Below are 27050 nucleotides of genomic sequence, written 5' to 3'. Positions count from 1 at the left end.
TATTAAGATTTTTAATACATTCAACTTATCTCCACTGAGTGTTATAAAAATTAGCTGCAGATTTAATAAAGTACCTTAAAGTCTTTACAGGAAAGCACCATATAAATACATAGCAAGCCATAATAACAACAATCGTAATTTATCCTGTTGCCTAAATAAAACCATGGTCAGTTAACCTAGACTGATGAATTTGTACATTGGGAAGACTGAGATAAATAGAAACCTAAGGGAAACAGTAGAAAAAATAAAGGGTAGGAAATTTACCATCTTAAACATCACAGAAGTGCAAGAAAGCTGAGAATGATTAGTTATGTTAGATATTACTAATATTGACCTAAATGTTTTCCACCTAATACCTGCATCACTTAAGACACAAATGATCCCAAACGTAGCTCTCAAATTTCTGGATTTCTTGACATGTTTATATAACAATTTCAAACTTGATATTTTATAACAAAATTAAAAATAAAATATGACTGACTGCCTTTTAAGTCATTTTGGTTAATAAAAACTTCCTTCATAGGGAAAATATTACATATTTAAAATCATTCAATGGAACCTAATAAATCCTTATTTTTCCTGTGGCCCCTCTCCTGAAAACTGTCTCAGTTGGTGAACACTTTAAGATATGTGTATGACTCTACACAAACCAAATATTCCATAGACACCTTTTATTTGTTAAACACAAGCCCAATGCCTCTTAAGTCAGAACAAGCCCAGGGGAAGAGAGAAGGAAGTCGGTTTATAAGACCCCCTGAGTTGCAAGCCCAGGCAGTTGGATCTCTCAGGAGATGGTCATTCATCTCCCACATCAGTGGCATCTTCATCAGTAGATCTCCTGGGCTAAGTTCTCCAGTCCAGCAAGTAGCCTTCAGTTTCTGAACAGAGGGCCTCCATGACCCTCAGTCTCACTGAGACCTGCAGAAGATGGCCTAGTTTTTCTTTTTAATCTGGTTCTGGAAGGCAGGATCTGCCTTAGGAAAAATTTCAGAGAAAGTGTTTATGGCTCCCCTGGCATCTCCCCGCCTTTTCCCAGCCTCTCCTCCATCTATGAAAACCCCCTTCTCCCTTAACTCCCCCTTCATCTGGGTTTTCACTAGTTCTATAATGGGAGCACTGGAGGAGAATTGGAGGGCAGAGGTAATTTCTCTTTCTTGCTCTGCCTCACAACCTACAAAAAAAAAGAACCCTCCAGCTGACATGCTTTAAGGTGAGAAAATTTCTTATAAGAGAGGGAAACATCGGTGAACCACTCCAACTGAATTACCCCATATCTTGAAGAAAAGACTCTTAAAACCACGATACTAAAGACCAGGTTATAGCTAACAAATAAGAGAGAGTAAATATTAAAGAGAAAAATCAAGATACTGGTCATGAATAGCTTTGTAGTTTGACTTGATGACTTTACTTAAAAGTAATAAGTAATTATCCATTACTTATAATAATAAAGTAAAATTATTATTATCACTATTATCAATACTAAAGAAGAAAGCTTGTACCCTAGAAATCTTTTTGGAGATGTCAGAGTTGTAAAGTCCCCATTCATTAAAGCTATTCATTAACTGGATTTATTGCTGGCAAATGTGAAGGCATTTAATAGCTGTGGATGTCTGGGGACTAGTGTGCCTTTCATTTGCGTGTTGCTCCATTCTTTAACCTTCTGCTTTGCTTGGTATTGTAGGAAAATATTTTTTCAAGCTCCTTTGACAGCTGGGTTTTGACTAGTTCTATAATGGGAGCACTGGAGCAGAACTGGAAGGCAGAGGTAAATTCTCTTTTTTGTTCTCCCTCACAACCTACAGGAAAAGCTGCACCTCCCTGGTGGCCCAGATCCCATAGAGCTGCCTGGTCACATGGCCTGGCTTCCAGATTCTGGGTGCCCCACTGCCTCCCACCTTTCATTTAGCCATTGGGTTTTTCCAGCTTCCTACTCTTGCTAGTCTGGGTTAAATAAGTGCTTTAAATTGCTCAATTGGATTTCCAGTTCTTTCTTCATTTGCATATCCAATTTATCCAAATGTTGCCTGAATTAAATTCTCTTTACTTTGAAGAATCTATCATGTTTTCTGTTATCCTGACCAGAACCAAAGGGATGCGGCAAGTATGGAAGCACCGTGCACTGTTTGCACTCAGTGAGAGGGTGTCCAAGCTTGCACAGCTGTCAGACAACTTTGGATTCCTTCACCTGATTTCATGTTCCCATCCTCCCAGTCCTGCTGTGGATTTGTGTCAGCAGGACCACAACACTCTCCTGGGGGAGAAGAAAAATGACGGAGGGTGCAGGTCCCATGCATAATGCTTCTCCCCATGTCTCTGCACTTCACGGACTCACACATAAACCAGGGTGGAAGACAGAATCCAGGCAGCAATAAAGATTTGATGGGGAAGCACCGGGCTCTGTAAATAACCCTTTATGAAAAGAAGAAAAAAAGAAAATGCATATATTTAATTTACAAAGAATCCCATATCTGATGACATTGGATGATGGTAACACATTACCAAAAATAGAGAAACTCTATGGAATGTCAGACAGATGAATTAATATAGGCTTAGAAGACTTGGATTCAAGCCCTAGTTTTGATCTTTACTTTCTGTGTGAACACAGAAAGCCAGAAAATGGCACTGAAACTCACTATTCTCATCTGTGAAATAGGAATGGTAGTGGTAATTTTTAACAGTGAATAGTTAACACCTACCTTGTCAGCTATATAGCAGCTGCTTCTACCTCAAAAAGGAGATATATTTTCAGTGGGCAGGTAGTTACTTTCAATGCCTCTGCCAGCCTTTCTGTGAGGATAGAGCAGGCAGCAGAACAGGGTAATGAGGTACTGGGTATGCAAAATTAGCCTCAGAGTCAATGTGGGTATCAAATGTATATCAATAGGGGTATCAAAGAAAGGCGAAAGGAGTGCCTTGAAGGACACTGGGAGATAAGTAACATAGGTAGAAAAGAAGTGGCCGGGAGAATACCAGTGGTGGGTAGCAGGAGTCTTCACAGCAGGGAACTCAGTCTGATTTATGGTTCTTTGCTTTGCCCAAAACCTATATGCAAATTGCCAGTTTTGGAAAACGTTAAGGATGGGGAACTGGAACTTAAACAAAGAAGTGAAGATGAAAATGTAAGCTCTTCCCTTCTACCTGGAGATTTGTAGGGATCTTGGGGAGGACTCCAGGCTGCATTGAATGGGACTTGATTCCAATTCATTTAACTCTCAAAGGCAAAGGAATCTCAGCGAATATATGGACCAAATAATATACGGGAGAGCACATGACAAACAGGTAGCACTAAACCAATCTCATTCATTGTTTTTAATGTTCCTCTCAAATAATTAGTAATGGTGATTCCGAGAGCTTTCCTTTATTTAAATTTTGTATTAGATAATTGTTCCAATTTTTAATTAGTAATCATCAGTCTCCTGTCCTATATAACTCCTTTCGCATATAGGAAATGACAGGACTAAACACTTGCTACAAACTAGGATCTTACAGCGCTATTCAAACAAAAGCACATGTAGGACATTGATGCCACCATAGTCCAAGCATCCAGACAGTTTCCTATCATTACAGTTAATTATGATCTTAATTTGACTAAGGGTCACTCAAGTAAGTATCATTCAGATGTCATTTTCCGGTTTTCATCCCCTGGCCTTGTATATTGGCTAGAGGTTGTTCTAAATGCCTTGTGGTTGAGACTACACCCTAGTGAAAGCCTGCTCCAATAATTGCTTCATTAATGGAAGACTGCTTGATATTGACTATCTTCATGTAGCTTTAAAAGTCTCCTAAAAGCCATAAGTTCCTTAGTGATATCAAATCACACCATCATTGCACCTGTAATAGAAAACACATGTAAAAAATAGTGCCCTGGGCTTCCCTGGTGGCGCAGTGGTTGAGAGTCCGCCTGCCGATGCAGGGGACATGGGTTCATGCCCCGGTCCGGGAAGATCCCACATGCCGCGGAGCGGCTGGGCCCATGAGCCATGGCCGCTGAGCCTGCACGTCCGGAGCCTGTGCTCGACAATGGGAGAGGCCACAACAGTGAGAGGCCCGCGTACCGCAAAAAAAAAAAAAAAAAAAAAAAATTGTGCCCTGCTATCTCTATATTGGAAATGCTTGTCGTAACTAATATGCATTATTTTGAAAGAAAGAATGCACTAGTTAATATATAGTTTGTTAAAATAAATGTGCATTTATAACAATACAATCCTACCTTAAGAAGCAGGAAACATCTCAAATAATCAACCTAACGTTGCACCTAAAGCAATTAGAGAAAGAAGAACAAAAAAACCCCAAAGTTAGCAGAAGGAAACAAATCATAAAGATCAGACCAGAAATAAATGAAAAAGAAATGAAGGAAATGATAGCAAAGATCAATAAAACTAAAAGATGGTTCTTTGAGAAAATAAACAAAATTGATAAACCATTAGCCAGACTCATCAAGAAAAAAAGGGAGAAGACTCAAATCAATAGAATTAGAAATGAAAAAGGAGAAGTGACAACTGACACGGCAGAAATACAAAGGGTCATGAGAGATTACTACAAGCAACTCTATGCCAATTAAATGGACAACCTGGAAGAAATGGACAAGTTCTTAGAAATGCACAACTTGCCAAGACTGAACCAGGAAGAAATAGAAAATATGAACAGACCAATCACAAGCCCTGAAATTGAAACTGTGATTAAAAAATCTTCCAACAAACAAAAGCCCAGGACCAGATGGCTTCACAGGAGAATTCTATCAAACATTTAGAGAAGAGCTGACACCTATCCTTCTCAACTCTTCCAAAATATAGCAGAGGGAGGAACACTCCCAAACTCATTCTACGAGGCCACCATCAGCCTGATGCCAAAACCAGACAAAGATGTCACAAAGAAAGAAAACTATAGGCCAATATCACTGATAAACATAGATGCAAAAATCCTCAACAAAATACTAGCAAACAGAATCCAACAGCACATTAAAAGGATCATACACCATGATCAAGTGGGGTTTATTCCAAGAATACAAAGATTCTTCAATATGTGCAAATCAATCAATGTGATACACCATATAAACAAAATGAAGGAGAAAAATCATATGATCATCTCATCGATGCAGAGAAAGCTTTCAACAAAATTCAACACCCATTTATGATGAAAACCCTGCAGAAAGTAGGCATAGAGGGAACTTTCCACAACATAATAAAGGCCATATATGACAAACCCACAGCCAACATCGTCCTCAATGGTGAAACACTGAAACCATTGCCACTAAGATCAGGAAGAAGACAAGGTTGCCCACTCTCACCACTCTTATTCAACATAACTTTGGAAGTTTTAGCCACAGCAATCAGAGAAGAAGAAGAAATAAAAGGAATGCAAATTGGAAAAGAAGAAGTAAAGTTGTCACTGTTTGCAGATGACATTATACTATACATAGAGAATCCTAAAGATGCTACCACAAAACTACTAGAGCTAATCAATGAATTTGGTAAAGGAGCAGGATACAAAATTAATGCACAGAAATCTCTGGCATTCCTATACACTAATGATGAAAAACCTGAAAGTGAAATCAAGAAAACACTCCCATTTACCATTGCAACAAAAAGAATAAAATGCCTAGGAATAAACCTACTTAAGGACACAAGAGACCTGTATGCAGAAAATTATAAGACACTGATGAAAGAAATCAAAGATGATACAAATAAATGGAGAGATATACCATGTTCTTCAATTGGAATAATCAACATTGTGAAAATGACTATACTACTCAAAGCAATCTACAGATTTAATGCAATCCCTACCAAACTACCACTGGCATTTTTCACAGAACTAGAACAAAAAAATCTCACAATTTGTGTGGAAACACCAAAGACACTGAATAGCCAAAGCAATCTTGAAAACAAAAAATGGAGCTGGAGGAATCAGGCTACTGGACTTCAGACTATACTACCAAGCTACAGTAATCAAGACAGTATGGTACTGGCACAGAAACAGAAATATAGATCAATGGAACAGGAAAGAAAGCCCAGAGATAAACCCACGCACATATGGTCACCTTATCTTTGATAAAGGAGGCAAGAATATAAAGTGGAGAAAAGACAGCCTCTTCAATAAGTAGTGCTGGGAAAACTGGACAGCTGCATGTAAAAGAATGAAACTAGAACACTCCCTAACACCATACACAAAAATAAACTCAAAATGGATTAAAGACCTAAATGTAAGGCCAGACGCTATCAAATTCTTAGAGGAAAACATAGGCAGAACACTCTATGAGATAAATCACAGCAAGATCCTTTTTGACCTACCTCCTAGAGAAATGGAAATAAAAACAAATGTGACCTAATGAAACTTAAAACCTTTGCACAGCAAAGGAAACCATAAACAAGACCAAAAGACAACCCTCAGAATGGGAGAAAATATTTGAAAATGAAGCAACTGACAAAGGATTAATCTCAAAAATTTACAAGCAGCTCATACAGCTCAATATCAAAAAAACAAACAACCCAATCCAAAACTGGGCAGAAGACCTAAATAGACATTTCTCCAAAGAAGATATACAGATTGCCAACAAACACATGAAAGGATGCTCAACATCATTAATCATTAGAGAAATGCAAATCAAAACTACAATGAGATATCATCTCACACTGGTCAGAATGGCCATCATCAAAAAATCTAGGAACAATAAATGCTGGAGAGGGTGTGGAGAAAAGGGAACCCTCTTGCACTGTTGGTGGGAATGTAAATTGATACAGCCACTATGGAGAACAGTATGGAGGTTCCTTAAAAAACTACAAATAGAACTACCATATGACCCAGCAATCCCACTACTGGGCATATACCCTGAGAAAACCATAATTCAAAAAGAGTCATGTGCTACAATGTTCACTGCAGCTCTATTTACAATAGCCAGGACATGGAAGCAACCTAAATGTCCATCAACAGGTGAATGGATAAAGAAGATGTGGCACATATATACAATGGAATATTACTCAGCCATAAAAGGAAACGAAATTGAGTTATTTGTAGTGAGGTGGATGGACCTAGAGGCTGTCATATAGAGTGAAGAAAGAAAGAGAAAAACAAATACCGTATATTAACACATATATATGGAATCTAAGAAAAAAAAATGACCATGAAGAACCTAGGGGTAAGAGGGGAATAAAGACAGACCTACTAGAGAATGGACTTGAGGATATGGGGAGGGGGAAGGGTAAGCTGTGACAAAGTGACAGAGTGGCATGGACATATATACACTACCAAACATAAAATAGATAGCTAGTGGGAAGGAGCTGCATAGCACAGGGAGATCAGCTCAGTGCTTTGTGACCACCTAGAGGGGTGGGAAAGGGAGGGTGGGAGGGAGGGAGATGCAAGAGGGAAGAGATATGGGAACATATGTATATGTATAACTGATTTACTTTGTTATAAAGCAAAAACTAACACACCATTGTAAAGCAATTATACTCCAATAAAGATGTTAAAAAAAAAAGATGTGGCACATATATGCAATGGAATATTACTCAGCCATAAAAAGAAACAAAATTGAGTTATTGGTAGTAAGGCGGATGGACCTAAAGTCTGTCATACAGAGTGAAGTAAGTCAGAAAGAGAAAAATACCGTATGCTAACACATATATATGGAATCTAAAAATAATAATAATAAGGAATGGTTCTGAAGAACCTAGGGGCAGGGCAGGAATAAAGTCGCAGATGTAGAGAATGGATTTGAGGACACAGGGAGGGGGAATGGTAAGCTGGGACAAAGTGAGAGAGGGGCATCGACTTATGTACACTACCAAATATAAAATAGATAGCTAGTGGGAAGCAGCCTCATTGAATTTTTTTCCTTAAATACAGGCAAATATACCATGCAATATCACATATTTCCCAAGTAACTTTCTCTGATAATATTTCTTTGAGGAAGATCGAGAAGCAAAACACTGATTGTCATTACTGCATTTTCTATATTTCATGCTTTCTTTTTAACATCATGGCTAATGTATAACCATGGTGATTTTCCCTGCCTAATTAAAAGATATATCTTCTAAGCATAGTGATATTTGGCATTTTCGTATTTCTTGCAGTACCATACAACCAAGTAAGCCTGGTTAACTTTAAAACTGTTTCATGTTTAGAATCAGCAGATTGTGGGTATTATTTGTTCCTTTGTTCATTTTTTAATGATATGGGATGACAGGTATCCTTTTCTGAAGGAGTAGTGTTTGCCCAGCAAGGTTAACAGTCAAGGAGGTTCTATAATGTGCCTGGCCTTTAAACTTCCATTTTAAAAACAGAAATAATTTCTAGAAGAGAAAACTTTCTTTAATAGAGTGAAATATATCCCTACTTCATTCTGGAAGGGATTAAGCTAGAGGTATGATTGGGGCTGTAGCATACTAGAAACAATGAATTTAATGTACTTAATTGTAATAACACTTCCTATCTTCTTAGCGATTTTCTCTCTCTTCTCCACCATCAGCATCCCCTTCTCATCCTTCATGCCAGAATTTATTTTTCATCCCTTTATGAGGTTATACCATTTGAAATTAGTAAATATTTTCACTTGTCTTATAATTGTCAAAGTAATCAATGCATGTTGCTGGAGTCATAATTAGCAAGGTCCATGAAAGTGTGTTAAGAAATACCGCCATAATCTGAAAAATAAATCCGAGCAGCATATCACATCTCTGCAATGGAAGTTACCTTCTAGGTGAATAACTCCCTAGGCTGAGACTATCGCAGAATTGGAATGCAATCCATTTTGCACCATGGTTCCATTACTAATATTTATTCAAATATGAGCTTTCATATGCTAAATACATATCTCCTCACACATTTGAAATGGATATCTTACCCATATAATCAGCAAAAAGATTTGCATCAGAAAGAAAATTATAAATGATAATATATCAAGTTTCTTCTAGTACAAGAATTCAAATACTGTTCAGCAAGGCTATGTGTTTGTTCAGAGAGCTTATATTCCAAGCTTGTGTGTCTGTCTTCTAGTTACCAGAATGACTTATTCTGCAAGTATACAAGTGTGTGTGTGCCTTGTATTTAATTACAAAATTCATATCAAATTAAAGGGGCAAAAACATCTCAATTCCTTATGACATATTTAAAAAGTCATTTTTTTCCCCTGAAGTATGTACCTCACTCCAGTTACTTTATACTAGAAGAATTTCACTTCGTGTATTGAATATAGGATTCATTGAATTTCACATTTCTCCTGTCACATATTTGTTTAACCTACATTTGAGAGCTGAAATGGTCAATGGTACATTTTGGAGGGTTTTTTTTCTTCGTTTATTTCTTAACATTCATTTATTTTACACAAAAACAGAGTCTCCAAAATTCTTGCAGATAAAGGAATACGGCTACCGAGTGAAAAACAGATAGCAGGAGGAAAAACGGTCTAAGAAGCACAGGGAATGAAAAGATTTGGTTTTGGTTGACATCTGAAATGGGAAAGAGAGTCAATGAGGCAAAGAGATTCCGAAAGGTACTTCCAGAAGTTGGGAAAGTTTTCTCACTGACGCTAGTAGGATTATGTTAAGGGACCAAGAGAAAGCTAATGTTATGTGTCAAAGGGTGAGTGGCTGCATGGTCTATAGAAACGAATGAAGCTCCTGCACATGTTCAGGGAAGTTTCTGGAATATGTTAAAACAAATCATGGCAACTTTAAACAGAGCCTCACATCATGCACAACCCTATGGAAAGAAGGGTCCTTTATTGGAAGACTAGGTTTACACTACTTGAGATGGATGCAAAGGAGTTCATAAAGAGAATCAAAAACAATCCATTGGATTGTTTCCAGTTTGGGGCTGCTATGAATAATATTGTTATGGACATTTACAAAATCATCTTCATGTGTTCATGTATCTTAACTTCTCTTGGGTAGATTCCTAAGACTGGAATTGCTAAGTTGAATACTAAGTTTATGTTTAGCTTTTAAAGAAAGTGTCAATTGTTTTTCAATATAGCTATATAATTTTGTATTTCCATCAACAATATATGTTTTGTTTGTTTGTTTTTTTGCTGTATGCGGGCCTCTCACTGTTGTGGCCTCTCCCGTTGCGGAGCATAGGCTCTGGATGCGCAGGCCCAGCGGCCATGGCTCACGGGCCCAGCTGCTCCACGGCATGTGGGATCTTCCCGGACCGGGGCATGAACCCGCGTCCTCTGCATCGGCAGGCGGACTGTCAACCACTGCCCCACCAGGGAAGCCCCATCAGCAATATATGTGTTCCCCTATCTTCTCTTTTACGTGAGACTAGAAGCATAGAAGACTTATTGGCTCAAGATTTTTTAACAAAGTCTAAGACCTATCACTGGCTGAGCACTAAGCTATGCAGATGTAGAGGTGCCCTCTAGGAAGCTGCGCTTAAAACTAAAATCAAGAAGGGGGGAGACTTCCAGAGCAGAAACATCGGTGACCATACATTATAGAGGAGAAAATACTTTACAAATTTAACCCAGGTAAATAAATAAATGAGCAAATGAAACAAAACAAAACCAAAACGACAGGTTGAGAAGTGAATTCAAAGGTCAGGGCATCTTTAGAGTGTGTCTTGCTTTTATTTGCTGCTAAGCCCCTGTGAATAAATGTGCAGGCACCTTCAGCCAAGGATGTGTGTGTAGCTTTGGCTTACTCTGACCTCTGCAGTATTTTAGGCTAGGATCAACCTGAGATAGAGAAAAAATGTATCAAGCCTGCTGGTTGTCACACCTTCTGCAACTTCCTGTTAAATCACTCACTCGTTTGCAGATCTGTTGTTTGCCCCACATAGTGCTGTAACCTCTGGCTAGCTGAGCTGCTTGATTTTCTTATTTGCTTTCCATTTTAAATGACAAGAATCCAAATCCTCTTGCAGTGGAGTTGAACCTGAGGGTTTTTAAGACCTGTCCTGCTTTGGCTGAATCTCCACAGCAACAGTACTGGGGGCAGGGGTGGGCAGAGGACTGGGAATAGCCTCAGGGAAGAATTCCAAGCATTCCTGCTCCCCTTTGCCAAGTTGAGTCAGTTTCATTTGTAAACTCTCCTTGGTTTACTGTAGGCCTTTAATTGATTTTAACGGTGCTGAAATGATTGTCTTTTGACAGTTTGGGCCAGTTTTATAGTTGCTCTTTGAGGAGAGAATTTGTTGATCTCCTCCCTCCAGAAGTGAATTCTCTGGATTATCTTTTCTCTTCCCTAAAATACATCCCTTGAAATCATCTAGGAAGACTAGACCCAAGTAAATTACAGTACATGTGGTGGAAAAAAAAAAAAAAATCTGTGTTTACTCCTGTATATTCTTCCCTCAAAAACAGCGTTAAAGAACTAAAATTTTCTAAAAGATTAAGAAGAAAGAGAATGAAGAGGAGGTTAACAGCAGATAAGTGATATGGAGGGAACATTGGAAGATGGTGGGTACAGGAACTCAGCAGATGACAAGAGATTGCATGTCAGACTCTAAGGGGTGGGGCGGTGAAGGGGAGGGGTAAACAGGCAGCAGCTAATTCACACTACAGAACCCAGAAGAGGGTCAGGAATTTGAGGTGCCAGGTACCCGGAAACCAACTGCCCCAAAACAGAAGAGTGGATGAAAGATACAACCTCATAAATGAAAAAGGCAGCAAACAAAGTAACTACAACAACAGATAAATATGGATATATTTCAGCAATATATAAATGAAAGTACAAGAAGATATGTAGAGCTTGGCATTCCTTATAATATTAATATAAAATAGTATACGTATGATTATATGTGTATCATGGGTTATTAAACTATGGCCTGAGGACCAAATCTACCTGTTTTTGGTGGTTGTTTCTTGAGCTAATGTGTTTTCTATACGTGTAAATGGCTGAAAAACACATTTCGATGCCCATAATACAGATTTATTGGAATATAGCCAAGCTCGTTAGTTTATACATCATCTATAGCTGCTTTTATACTACAATAGCAGAGTGAGTAGTTGAGACAGAAACCATATGGCCCTCAAAATTGTATCCAGCCTTTTACAGGAGAAGTTTGCCAAACATATAGTCACACATACATACACATGCATACACCCTCATATATATACACACATAAGCATATTAAACTTTAAAAGACTAAAATAAACATACAAACCTACATATAGTTATATTTGCACACATATATATTTAAATGTGAAATGTAAATGTTTTTATTTGTAAACATATATAGTCATATATTTTTAAACACATGTATCATAAATGCATATATCTGTAATACCCATAGATAAGATAATCATAAATTCAGGAATCAGAGAAGCAGTTGCCTCAGATGAGGGGATACCAGGAAATGGGTTGAAGGAGACAATATAGTTAGATGTAAGTTATTGTCAAATGTTTAGTCTTTATGTTTAAGTGTGCTTATTAAAAACAAATAAATGACGGGCAAGATAGTGATGGGGATTAAGAGGTACAAACTACTGTGTATAAAATAAATAAGCTATAATTGTAATATATATATATTACAACACAGGGGATATAGTTAATATTTTGTAATAACTATAAATAGAATATAACCTTTGAAAATTGTGAATCACTATGTTGAAACTTACATAAAATTGTACATCAACTATACCTCAGTAAAAATAAATATAAAAAATAGAAGATGATAGATAGATAGATAGATAAGAGGTCCATGCATGGACCAAAGATTAGAGTGTTTTGTAAATGAGGGAATATGATTAATTTAATTGTGTGCAAAGGACATCCATTAAATTTTTAAAAATTATCTTCCTAATTAGCAATTAGCCCTGGATATCCTTGCCCATCTCATGCAACCTGAAAGTTACTTTTACCATCCAAGAAAAAGACTGAGGTTTTATTCTTCAGAGGGTTGGAGTAAGGAGCAGTACCAGGCATGGCTGAAAGTAGGAGAGTGGAACCAAATTGAAAGTAGGAGAAATAAAGGAACTCGTCTCTTTTTATGTATATTTATATACATAATTTTTTTTCCCACCAAGACTTCTTTAAATATTCATAGACCAGCATTCTTAGATATGTATATCTAAGTTAGATGTGTATAGATCTATTTGATATGTATATGTAGGTTCTTAGATATGCATGTATATATATATATATATATATGAATTCTTTGTTGGTCTATGAATGTCGCTTTTTATGGCATCATGTTCTTATTTCATGGATGTAATAGAATAGTAATTTTTATTTTTTTAATTAATTAATTTATTTTTGGCTGCATTGGGTCTTTGTTGCTGCGCATGGGCTTTCTCTAGTTGTGGCCAGAGGGGGTTACTCTTCGTTGCGGTGCACAGGCTTCTCATTGCGGTGGCTTCCCTTGTTGTGGAGCACAGCCTCTAGGCACGTGGGCTTCAGTAGTTGTGGCACACGGGCTCAGTAGTTGTGGCTTGTGGGCTCTAGAGCGCAGGCTCAGTGGTTGTGGCGCGCAGGCTTATTTGTTCTGTGGCATGTGGGATCTTCCCAGACCATGTATCGAACCCCTGTCCCCTGCATTGGCAGGTGGATGCTTAACCCCTGCACCACCAGGGAAGTCCCTAGAATAGTAATTTTTAAAGTAACTAAATTTATTGAACACTTAATGTTCCAAATGGAACAAACTTTAATAGGACTTCAGGAAATAGACAATAGAGAAAAACAAGGGGGAGAAATTATTAAAGAAATAATATATAAATATTATCTATATTGGTAGAGCATGCATTTTCACATTGAAAAGGAACACCACATTATAACCAACATAATGAAACTTTAAAAGACCTACTAAAATACACTACCTTATTAAACTTCAAAATTCCAGGAATACAGAGAAGATGCCAAAATCTTCCAGAGGAGAAAAAGTAGGCAGGTAAAGATTTGGTAATCAAATTATCAATTTATATCCAATTTTAAATTCTATACCATGCCAAAATATGAAACAGGAGGGATAGCAGAACATTTTCATGCATGAAAATTCTTAAAATTTTAGTATTTCATACTTCCTTTTCTAGGAGATTACCAAAGTTTTATTTCATCAACATGAGGGCAACAATGAAAACAAAGAGGAAGATGTGGAATCAAGGGAGTTCATCCAGCTCAGGAGAGAAACAAAGGCAATTCCCATCCTAAGGCCGTTTTAGGATGACCACTGTGCCAGTGTGCATAGCAGACTGCTACAAGTTTTATGGGGGCCAGAGGGTAGTGGCTCAAGTAGGAGGAGTTCCATGCCCCCGCCTGCCTTAAATACTGGAACTGAGAAGATGTGTGATGTGACGATATAAAGTGGAGTTTAAAAAAATTCTGTGAGTATAGTATTTAATATAATGACAGATTAAACTAAGAAAAAATGTATCTACTCATCATTCCATTTTAACCAAAAAACCCATCTTTGTTTAATGTGATATATCCCCTGGGAAAACTCATCTCATCTATACCTACTGACTATGGACCATATCCTCCATTGATACCATGAGTACTGTGGTGGTTGATATATCAGTATTAATTAAAAATAAGATATCACAAGTACAGACAAAACTTCAGTTAGCAATTTATGAAAACAGCATTCAGCAAATGAAAACTTTTTAAAACTCTCTAAGAAAAAACTTAATCAATATAATTTCAATTAGTAAGAAAATTCAATTTAACTTACTTAATCAAAGATTTCAGCATTATTTAGAATAATTTTTATTGGCCTGTCTGAGCAATATTCTCTTTGTGAACTCTGCATGTTTTTTGGATATTTTAATAATGATTCTTCTCTTAGCTATTATAAATAATTATACATGCACATATACACATATGGGCATAACCTGCCCACCTCTGAATAACATGTTTATCGAAATTCAAGGGCAAGGAGTTGGCACTTGGGAAACTTAGGGTGAATGTCCAGTTGACAATCTGGAAATCTCATCAGGTACTCCCAAAGAATATTCTCCAAACAGTCAAATCTGCTTTCCACTTCTTTCCAAGTTACTGGCACTTGTCATCTCCTGCCAATAAAACTAAACCCTTTTTCCATTCTCTTGGCTCTGCGTTGCCTCACCATGTTTTTTGTCCAGCTGCAAGAAATGTTGTCTTCTCTCTGTTGCCAATTATTTCCTCAGCCAATAAAATTTTCTTCATTGCCTCTTCAAAATACTTCACACTTATGTAATACTTTCTTAAGTAGGCTCTCAAAGTTCTTCCAAATATATGATTTCATTAGTCTTCTTGATGATCCTCTAATGAATGCAGGTATAAACAGCCCTGAATTTGTCAATAAGTTGGATTCTCAAAAGTCATTTGGACGTTGGTTGTTTGGAACCCAGAGGCAATTTATGGAGTTTGGATCTCAGGGTAGTTCAAATATACTTACATGCATCTATAACTAAAGAATAATTCTGTATAAATGACACTACATGGATCATCTAGTATGTATCATGATGTTTCTGCAAGATTATGAATCAAAAAGTTCAACTGAGGATTCTGGGAAAGTATTTTTCCTTGGTTGACATCCCAGCAACAGTTTGGGAATGCCTATGGAGTCCTCAACTTTAATTCACATAATGGGGGAAATTGGAGGACTGATCCAGCCCTTATCCACAAGTGGAGTGGTAGCTCCATCTGGAAGGTGTCTGGCAGAATGTAGGAAAGGGACATGGAAGCAGAAAGGTAGTAGTGAGCTGCAGAAGCTATGGTGTTAAGTTTCTATTTTATGAGTTCACCTTTGCTATTTTTTAACTTCTAGTCTCCCAGGGTTTGGCCCATAGGTACTATTTTCACCATCAATTGCTTGATACTTTCCATCAAGGTTTCTCACTTCCTTGGTACATTGTGAACTAGAAAACAGTTATGCAGACTCTATCTTCCTATTCCTCCAAGTTAAAAAAAAAAAACACTTTGGGAACAGTGTAAATATTCATAGAAATATTTAGAACTTTGAAGAGAGAAAATCAAATTTCATGGAGGAGAATGTATTCCTGTATATTGGTAATTATGCTGGTCATGATATACACAAACGATTGGGATTATATCGATACATTCTTTAAAGAACTGCTCAGTCTAAATACTTCTCTAATGTTTTAGAGGAAAAAACTCAGCTTTTTTGACACTGTAGCACAAAAGAAGTACAGTTTCTGAAAGTATGAGAAAGAGAGAGATTAGTATTTATGGTGAGGGCAGGATGGGGTCATTCATTCATAGATGTAAGTTAAGAAGAGTTGGACACTGCCAACGAATCACCCACAAGTGGTTAGGAAGAGAGGTGCTACGAGGAGAGAAAGAGAGCAGGAGGGAGAGAGAGAGATGGAGATGAGTTTGTGTACGCAGATCACTCGGTAAACGTGTATGGAGAAGGGGCTCAATGTGAGAGGAAAAGGGAAAGGACTGAAAACGGGGGCATGAAAAATATTTCAGGGTACACAGTGATATAGAAAGAGGGTAATTGCTAGAGATGATGCTCACAGCTTCCTTATGCTCCCATCTTGTTGATAATTTTCTGATTTTTCCCCATTGTCACAGAAAAAATAGAATTCGTGTTTTATGCTAGAATAAATTTTTTTAAAATTGAGGTACAGTTGATTTACAATATTATAAAAGTTTCAGGTGTACAACATAGTGATTCACAGTCTTTAAAGATTATACTCCACTTGTGGTTATTGTAAAACATCGGCTATATTCCCTGTGCTGTACAATATATCCTTGTAGCTTATTTATTTTTTACATAATAGTTTATACCTCTTGATCCCCTCCCTCGTCTTGCACCTCCTCTCTTTCCTCCCCCAAGTGGTAACCACTAGTTTGTTCTCTATATCTGTGAGTCTTTTTCTTTTTTGATCTATTCACTAGTTTGTTTTATTTTTTACATTCCACATATAAGTGATAACATCCAGCATTTATCTCTCACTCTGACTTATCTCACTAAGCATAATAAATACCCTCCAAGTCCATTCATGTTGTTGCAAATGGCAAAATTCCATTCTTTTTTATGGCTGAATAATATTCCATTTTGTGTGTGTGCGTGTGTGTGTGTGCATGCGTGTATGCCCCATCTCCTTTATCCAGTCATCTCTTGATGGACACTCAGGTTACTTTCATATCCTGACAACTGTAAATAATGCTGCTATGAACATCGGGTTCATGTATCTTTTCAAAGTAATGCTTTTGATTTCTTCAAATATATACCTAGGGGTGGAATTGCTGGGGCATATAGTAGCTCTATTTTTAGTTTTTTGAGGAACCTCTATAGTGTTTTCCACAGAGGCTGTACCAATTTACATTCCCACCAGTGTACGAGGTTACCGTTTTCTCAATAACAAATAACATTTTTTATTTGTGGTCTCTTTGGTGATAGCTATTCTGACAGGTGTGAGATGATATCTCATTGTGGTTTTGCTTTGCATTTCTCTGATGATTGCCGTTGTTAAACATATAACGCTTTTTTTACAATCTGCATAGTTGATTTCACATGCAATCAGTTTTCAAGTTCTGAAAGTTCTAATTATTTTTGTTTGTGTTTACTTTTCCTTTGTGAAAAGTTTTATGAGGCGGAGAATTTGAGACATTATGTGCAGACATCAGGGAAGCAAAGTAAAATACAAGAAGGGAGGAATACCATGATATTGATGGTGGCATGCACTTACCACTTCTTTCTTCCTCTGATGCCATACCGTTTAGGGAGAAGTAGACCAACTACTTGACATCTTCTCTTTTTCTCTCAGAGCCATTTATCTTACCTGATGTTTTACTCTATCACCTGGGATACCAAATGATAAACTATCTCTGGGGATGTGGTGATTCCAAACCTTTGCTAGCATTTGGAATACCAAGAGTTGGAGAAGAGGCGAGAGATGAAGTAGATGTCCAAGTCTTTAGGGTTTGGGGAGGAGTTTCTGTGCCACTGATAATTTGTGGTTGTTGCCAGGCTGAGTGTCTAATGTTTTGAACTGAGTAGGTCTTGGAGGTCATTGATCCTGATCCCTCATCTAAGGATAGTTTTAGATCAATTGCATAACACACGGGAACAGATAGGGTTCCCAGAAACAGTTACCGAAGGAAATTATTTATCTAATAGCTTAATAGTCTTACTGAAAAAAATAAGTAAATTTGAAATGCAAAATCATCCACAGAGAAAGTTCTTTTTCTAAATTCCGTTAACTTACCATTAAAGGTGACTTGAACCTTCAGAAGGTGCCAGAGCTAAAGCAACAGTAAGCAGAGGTATCATTAATAATTATATACTAATGCTCCAGTTTGTACATAAACACGATTCCTGGTCAGTAGGTATAAATGAGGCATAAACAAGCACATCTGGAAGGTTCTGGATATACAGTAAGTTGATTGATTGATAATAAATAATGGATCACATTTGGCCATTTGAATTCATTTGGAAACAAAGTCAGCTGTAAAGAGATTATAAGACTAATGCTGCAATATTAAAAGGAATTAATGAATTAAGTTTCAACATGGTCTCAACAGTAGAACTGCAGACTTTGCAGGCACTCAGGAAAATAGATTCTGCATGTGGATTCTGAATTAATTTATTATACACACACAGCTAAATTCATTTTAGGAGAATGTCAGGTAAATTCTAAAAATAATGATGTTACACACATCCGCTTTTTCTTTTTTTTAATATATTTATTTATTTATTTTTGGCTGCCTTGGGTCTTCGTTGCTGTGCCCAGGCTTTCTCTAGTTGCAGCCAGAGGGGGCTACTCTTCAACGCGGTAAGCGGACTTCTCATTGAGGTGGCTTCTCTTTGTTGCGGAGCACGGGCTCTAGGCGCACGGGCTTCAGTAGTTGTGACACACAGGCTCAGTAATTGTGGTGCACGGGCTTAGTTGCTCCATGGCGTGTGAAATCTTCCCCGACCAGGGTTCGAACCCGTGTCCCCTGCATTGGCAGGCAGATTCTTAACCATTGAGCCACCAGGGACGTCCACATCCACTTTTTTAAAGATCACGTTCATTTTGCAGTATAGCTTAAAATATGTTTTAGTCTAATCATACGAAAGCGAAACAATGAAAATCTTCTCTCCTATAGTAATTGTTATGCTTTTAGATAAAAAATGTTTGTGTATCACATTTTTTAAGTTGAAAAAAACACACTGTTTTAAAGAAAGAAACTAAATGAATGCCCTCATCCACTCTCCTTTTCATATAAATCATGTGGTTGAAGAGTGTTAGTATGTATGTCTCCTGTTCAGTGTTTTAGAAAGTCATTTAGAGAACACTACAATCTGTGAGTATAATACTCGCCGTAAACTGATGATATGTTGACTGGCACAGAAGGGCTACACTTTTGTTTTTTTGTGACAAGGTCACTGTCTATATTTCAGCATTGAATTTCAATGCGTATATATTCCACTTAAAAGTCTTTAGAGCATGGTGATTAAGTGCTGGGAGCAGAGAATGTCTAAAATTATAAAAGTAGAGAAGCAAAAGATGTGATACTTCCCCTGATCCATTTAACTGCCGGTTCAATAATGTCTCTCCTAATTTGTTTTTATTTAAGATATGTAACAGTTTGAGGTTTCTGAAGGATGGGTGCCATTCTTTCTTTTTTTTTTCTGAATGGTACCATGAGTCATTAAATGGCTACTTTGTAGTTCTTGATACCTACCTGGAATGGGTTGTAATATACTCGTGAGGCCCTGTTGCTCAGTGATCTCCTTCAATGTGTCAGAGAATTTGCTTTTTAGCCTTAACTTCTAATCTACGCCAGTGTAACACATAGTCTTATTAATACAGTCCTAAATTATTGATCTTACACAACTTAACATTTTCTTTTCACAATAATCATGTAAGGTAAATATTAGTCCAAACTGACAGCTGCAGAAACCACAGCTCAGGGAGATTACCCAAGATGCTTCTATCAATTACTTGAACCTAGATCTTCTGACTCAAAAGAACATCTTAGTTTCAAAATGTCATAGAGATGAATATGTTTTGATATGAATGTGAAGATGTGTTATTAATTAAATTTTGAGTTATTCCTAGAGTTCTTTTCTTTGCTACTTTTCTGCCAAGATGAGTGAAAATTTTAAACGCTTTGAAAGAAGGAATTAATGGGGCAGCCTGAGATTGTAACAATAATGCTCTCATGCAAAATCAAAGCAGAGTAGAGACAAGACACTGCTATGTTTATTTTCTATTGCTATTTCTATGATGCATGATTTTTATCGAAGATACTGTCCCTGAGTCTATGTGATTATAAAGTGTATATTTTATATAATATTAGTTTGCTTTAAGTAAATGGCCGGTTGTTTTAAACTAGCATAGTACTAATCAGATGCATATATTCTCTTGTAAGGAATATGAAATGTGATTTCTAGATGGGGAGGTTGTATTTGGAATTCTCTGCATCTTCTATTCTCCCATTGTCAAATGGATCATCGCATTTTCAACACTTAATTATCTTTTCACCTAATTGTGTCTTATTTAACTTGATCATTTAAACTGCGCATGTGACTTTTTAATTTTCTTCTTGTCTTTATATAAATGAACTGCTAGTTTCTAACTTGACTTTTGCTTAACATATGAAATCTGAAATTTATAAAAGGAAAAGAGAAAAGTGGGAATTAAAAAAATAGTATTTGCAAATGAGAACAGTTTTCAGTAACTTAGCCACTAGACCTTGACACGTTCCTTGAACTAGGCATGGGGTCACTCCCATTTTTCACAGCTTGTTACATAATTAACTAAATCATAAAAATGGAACTAGTCCATTGTGACAAACTGAAATGTCTAAAAGCCTGCCTAAGGCACTGCACTGTGCAACTGTTTTAAGAAAATTCCATCTCTTCTGAGTTGGTGATGGATAATGTGACAAAAATATTCCGATTAAATTCTAACTTTGGAATACTTAATAAATTAGTAACAGCATTAGAAGTGCCGCTTTTATTCACCTGTCAAGGAGGAGGGCTGTGGTGCTGATCTTTTGGCCCTTTTTGTCTGCTTTCATGGGAGCTGCTTGCAGCTGAGGGGGTCGCATCTTATGAAGGTACAAGATGACAGCAAGGTAAGACATGTGGTTCCTTTGATGCCTTTGTACTTACTCATTTCTTCTCTTCAGACTTGGAGTTACTGAAGAACACAGTGTTTTTCTTTGACAGACTGAGGCCTTAACTCTCTTTTCCTCATCATCATTTTCCAATCTTTTTTTGTATTATGGAAAAATTATTTATTTTTATTGCTTTAGGGCATTGCTCAGTGAGGTGTTTCTCTGCATAAAAGAGATACATAGTTTGAAGTGATATTGAAGATGGAATTAAGTAAAGTTATAATTTGTGGACAGGTCATTGAATGAAAGTTTACATGTTAGCATATACATTTCCCACGAGGGTTTTGTGGCACATACAAGGATGAAATGAGTTATATGTTTTTACACAAATTAATTAAAAATCATTTAATCATTATTATAATTACTTTAGCAGAGTTATTCATAAGTTATTGTAGGTATTGTTTTTGCGTTCTTGCATACTTGCAGCCATGTGTAGAGTGATATACTAGAAAAACACACCATAATAGAAGTTAGAGCATGGAAGATTTAATCCTTCCATGAAGTAATGTGATTAGCAAAATTTTTCTATTTGGTTTCAGGACAAGATTTGTTGAGACCTAATGGGCAAATGGCTTTTCCACAATGGTGAACTTCCATTTTAAAGTTAGGACACAAATCACTGAGGCACTTCCTCTATTTTTTTTTTTTTTAAATGTTGAGCCTTCTTTTAATTTATTTATTTTTATTTTTGGCTGTGTTGGGTCTTCGTTTCTGTGCGAGGGCTTTCTCTAGTTGTGGCAAGCGGGGGCTACTCTTCATCGCGGTGCGCGGGCCTCTCACTGTCGTGGCCTCTCTTGTTGAGAAGCACAGGCTCCAGACACGCAGGCTCAGTAGTTGTGGCTCATGGGCCTAGTTGCTCCACGGCATGTGGGATCTTCCCAGACCAGGGCTTGAACCCGTGTCCCCTGCGTTAGCAGGCAGATTCTCAACCACTGCGCCAGCAGGGAAGCCCCACTTCCTCTATTTTGAGGAACAATTTGTGATCTTCCTTTGAATCTATGGCTCTGTTCTTGAGTGATTTCCCTGCCCCTCTCAACACTAGTCTCGGTTATTCTAACTTTGGCTTGGACAACCTGTATCCGTTCTCACGTGGGCCCAACATCAACTGGCTTGATATCCAGACCTATTTACATTGGTTCCTGCTTTTCCTTTTTAGTTTGCTTCCTTGGTATCTTTTCCCCATCTCAACATGACTACCATATTTCTGACCACTTTGATAACTTGACAACTATTGATACTTGCCTGATTTCAAAGGATTCTTCTATAGTGGTTTAGGAGGAAGGGACTTAATTCTAACTTGGAAAATTCCAATTCTGGATGATAATAATGATATTATTACTATTGCTAGTAATAGTAATGGTCATAGAAAAAGTTCACAGCAGGTTAAATTTGATATCTATTTCCTGACCCATCATATCACTTGCTGTAACCAGGTGAAGACCTTTCTTTTCACTGACTAACCAGGTAATGCAAGGGAGGCTTCTAAGAATACTGTATACCTACCTAAGTGACTAGGTTGAGCACAGGAAGCTCAGTTGTGAAAAGGAGAATACTCTGATATGACTTCAGAGAGAGAAAAATCTCCTGATTAACCACACAAGTCATGAGCAAAAAAAAAAAAAAAAAAAAAAAAATTCCTAACCAGGAAGTGTTTCCAGACACTCTCTTTCCAGGGAATTTACAACTATTTGCATTGTACATTCTATCACAGTATAGTTGAAGTCCTAGTTTCTTTATATTTTTAATTTTTCATTTACTCACACTCTAGTATGAGTTGAGTTGTATTCATCTTTGTATTCTAGTTCCAACACAGGTTTGGTCACATAATTGTTATTATTATAACAATTATTGAATGAATAATTGTTGTTGAATGAAAGAATGCATAACATAGTCTGGAAGTCAGTCCAAACACAATTCTTAGGCATCTCCATGGAACATCTAAAACTAGGACAGGATGAGTGTGCACATTCGTCTTTTCTTAAAGTCAGTTCAACCATCATTTTAAAATAGAGCCTCAAAGAGTTGCTGAAAATTATGATTTAGGATTATTGTAATTTGTATTGAGATATGAATCCCCCAGCATAGTGCCATCTACAAAGTAGGTGCGTAACAAATGCCTGTTGAATGAATGTGTAAGTTAATGGGTGAATCCATTAAAAATCCACCAAAAAATGTAGCTACTGAAAAATTACAGCCACTCAAGGGTTAAAAAAAGAAGAAAGAAAGGAAGAGAGGAAGGAAGGAAAATGGAGGAAAAGAAGGAGGGAAGGAGGAAGGGAGAGATGGAGACAGAGAGAGGGATTAAGGATGAAGTAGGCATGGCAGTGAACATTGGAACTATTGACATAGAATTTTCCTAATGTTTATTTACATATATCCTAAACAAAATGCAAAATCATTAATAGTTTTTGAAGTAAAAGATGCACATAGTTATAACACCTTAGAATAATAGAAAAGGGAAGAAGGATGTCAAAGATGACTCCAGGTTTCTGGCTTCTTAAACTAGGTAAATGGTTGCGCCGTTCATGGAAATAGGAGCCCCTAGACAAGAGCCAGTTCATGCAGAAAGATCATGTGTTTGATATTAGGTGAAGTTGGAAGTACCTTTGAGACAGGCAAATGCTAGCGTTAAATAACTATAGGAGAGGTGGAGGATGTAGCATGTGAGTTCGAAAGTGGGTTTGTGGCAATTAGATGGTAATTAGAGCCATAGGTGAGGATGAGCTGGAGTAAATAAAAGGCACATGTTGAGAAGTCGTTATCTATCCATTTCACTGTACACCACCTTTATTATATATAAAAGACTGTAAGTCAATTATGTCAGTTAAAAAGTTTCTGCTTAATAAATGAGGTTTTGTTTGTTTGTTTTGGCCGTGTGGGGAGGCATGCAGGATCTTAGTTCCTTGACCAGGGATGGAACGTGTGCCCCCTGCAGTGGAAGCCCGGAGTCTTAACCACTGGACCGCCAGTGAAATTCCCTAAATGAGATTTTATAGACATCATTTTTTCCTCTCTGTCTTTTACTTCCTATCATTTATACTTTATATTGTACAAATAACTGCCCACCCTCATTTCTCTTCATACAGTCCAAAAAGTAAGTTGGTTTTTTTTTTGCAGTACGCGGGCCTCTCACTGTTGTGGCCTCTCCCGTTGCGGAGCACAGGCTCCGGACACACAGGCTCAGCGGCCATCGCTCAACGGGCCCAGACGCTCTGCGGCATGTGGGATTTTCCTGGACCGGGGCACGAACCCGTGTCCCCTGCATCGGCAGGCGGACTCTCAACCACTGCGCCACCAGGGAAGCCCCCAAAAGTAAGTTTTTTATGTAAAATTCATTTATTTCTTCATTCACGAAATGTGTCTCATATAAATTCATGTTTTATATACATTAGTACAAGCTTCTGGTGGGGAATTATGGCATCGTTACCTATTTGTTCTTAAAAATGCTACTTTTTAAGGATGTTAAAATTCACTGCTTCTACACTAATAATTCCGTATGTTGTAAAACAAGCTAAATTGGAAAAACAATTAAAGCCTCTGGAAAAATATTACTTAAGGTAACAAAATAATATTTTTTTCAAATTTCACATTCAGAATCAAAGGAAAAAAATCTTTATGTTTGTCCAGAGCTGCATTCACTATATTACACTCAGAGCTAAACTTTCTATGCATGTTCTGCTCTGTCCTTATAGTCACTTTTTAAAATAGTCCCCTTAGAAAGATAATTCTTCTGATACAGAAAAAACAACAAAGAGGAATTTCCTCTTTCAGAATTTTATATTTGAATAGAGTTCTCATATAAGTTGTAATGTGTGAGTGCTGTCTACCCACCCTTCAGAAAAGCAAAGCATGGAGAAATACCAAAGAACATGGAAATGTGTCAATATGTCACAATTTTCATGGCAGATTATTAGTGTGAGTTTTCTCCAATTCTCTGATTCTGTCTGGCTTCATCAGAAGATATTCATTCTTCCTACAAGAAATCTTGTTACTTGTAACTGTTCACGGTTCACTAAAAGTAGGCAAAATTAGTGGATAAAATCAACTATTCTATTTACTGTCCATATCTTCTTCACTAGATTGTTAAATTTCTGATGACTTCATTTTGTTTCATTTAGTCCAGTTTTTTTTTTTTTTTTGGTTCCCCCCATCAGGTTGGCCTGAATTCTCCAGTCTTCCGTTCCTGGTAATGGAAATGTATAGCTGCTTTTTGGTCCCTAACATTGCTGCATAGCTCTGCTGCAATGGATACTGCCGATTTTCTTCTGAAAACTGTCTATTCATTTGACTTCCATGTATTCTCTCCAGGTTTTCCATGTGTCTCTGCGATACTGATTGTTCTATTTTTCTCTCCTCCCTCCCACTGTGAACACTGATACTCACTCTCCCAGCCACTTGCTCCTTAAATATTCTTACTTTGGGTTCCTACTCTGGCTTATAGCATTTGCTCCTGTGTGTTTTCTTCAGATGGTCTCATGTATCTTCACAGTTTTAACTATCATCTGCATGTAGATAACTTTCAAATGCTTCCTGAACGACGATTTGTCTGAGATTTAGATCATAAGGATATTTGAATTATTTCGCACCGTCTTTCACTTCAGCATGCCTGAAACTGCCCTTCCATCTGCATTCCTCACCACCACACATCTACTCCACCAAGTCAGAGGCCTGGGAGCCACTCCAGAGCGCTTCCTCACACCTCCACATGCTGCCATATATAGTAAGTTCTGCCACCTTTACCTAGAAACTCACATAATGATTTCAAGCAAGCTCCACATATGTATTTACCGTTCTAGGTTAGAGCTTATCCTTGATCTCACTTTAATTATTCTAGTAGCCCCTTACAGGAATCCCTGCCAGAAGTACCCATTTTGATATCACAATAGTCCATAAAGTACCATATCTATTTATCCATAAAAACATATTTCATCATTAAAAACAGTTTATTTTATACATCATTGAAAATAGTTCTAGACATTAATCCTAAAGTTATTGTATTGAAGAACGAGTAAATTATCTTAAAGAATTATGCCTAATAAATTGTTAAAATTTTAAAAGCTGGGAAACTTCATTCTAGCTTAGAAAGTTTTAATTTTCTGGGTTCCAGAATACCTTAGATATATTTTGTGTGATATTTGGCAAATAATATAAAATCATCTCTTTCATTAAACTTACTTTGAAGTTTCAGATTTAGTTAAGCAGCCCTCCTCTGTGGCTACCCAACCCTCCCTACACGTATTTTAACACAACACATTATATGGAAATTTTTAATTTATGATTTATGCATTTTTCTTTCCCATTATACCATAAAAAACCTATCCTTTTTTATTTGTTTTCCATCTATTTAGTACTTTGTCTAGCATGCGTTAAGTACTTAGTAAATATTTATGAGCTCATATATTAGGATTAAGTGCATATTATTAAGTAAAGACACTAGTTCTCAATTCTTAGAGTATGAAACATACTTGATAAAATTTGGTGACTTAGTCTGTGTAAAGAGCTGACTTTCTGTGATGTGACGTGGTGTGCAAAACCTCTAGTTTACATTTTTCATATAAACGGGGAAAATGTTATATTAAGCCCTGTTAGGCCAAGGGTTAAAGTGAGAATTCAGTGTTCTAGCACATATTTGTTTATATCACATAAGGGCACAGCACTAATGTGCTTTGAAGTGATTACTGCTGTGGTAAAATACTAGGGAAAAAAAAAACAATCCCATGTGACACGGGAGAATGAAAATCTAAATGAAAGCAGAGCATGCATATTGTTTTTACATTGTACCTGTCAGTCAAGCTAAAATTTTATGAAGAACTGAAAAGCAATTTTCACTCATGTACATTATATCATGTAGGTCATATTCTTTTATGTAAATCTCTTTCACTTGGGTGTTTAAATATCAATATAAATGTAGTTCTAAAAAGTATGGCTTTTATTTCTTTCTCTCTTTAATTCATTCTGAGTTTTGGAGAGCAAATGTTTTATGGAACATGACACCTACAAGGGGCATTGTCTGAAGAGGTGTTAAAACATGAGCTGCATGTGTTTTGGATAACA

At 37.1% G+C, this 27050-nt stretch overlaps 1 long non-coding RNA gene across 1 annotated transcript in view; it reads left to right on the top strand.

The window, feature by feature from the left end:
- Positions 1 to 3863: 3863 nt before the first annotated feature.
- The window catches only part of LOC125960604 (uncharacterized), a 71715-nt gene continuing 48528 nt past the window's right edge, over positions 3864 to 27050 (top strand). The window contains exon 1 of the long non-coding RNA XR_007470407.1: positions 3864 to 3922. This is a non-coding gene — a long non-coding RNA (uncharacterized LOC125960604). The remainder of the gene's footprint in view (positions 3923 to 27050) is intronic.

This window comes from Orcinus orca, chromosome 12 (assembly GCF_937001465.1).
Source record: "Orcinus orca chromosome 12, mOrcOrc1.1, whole genome shotgun sequence".
In the NCBI taxonomy this organism is placed as follows: Eukaryota; Metazoa; Chordata; class Mammalia; order Artiodactyla; family Delphinidae; genus Orcinus; species Orcinus orca.
This window is presented reverse-complemented; position numbering and strand designations above follow the sequence as displayed.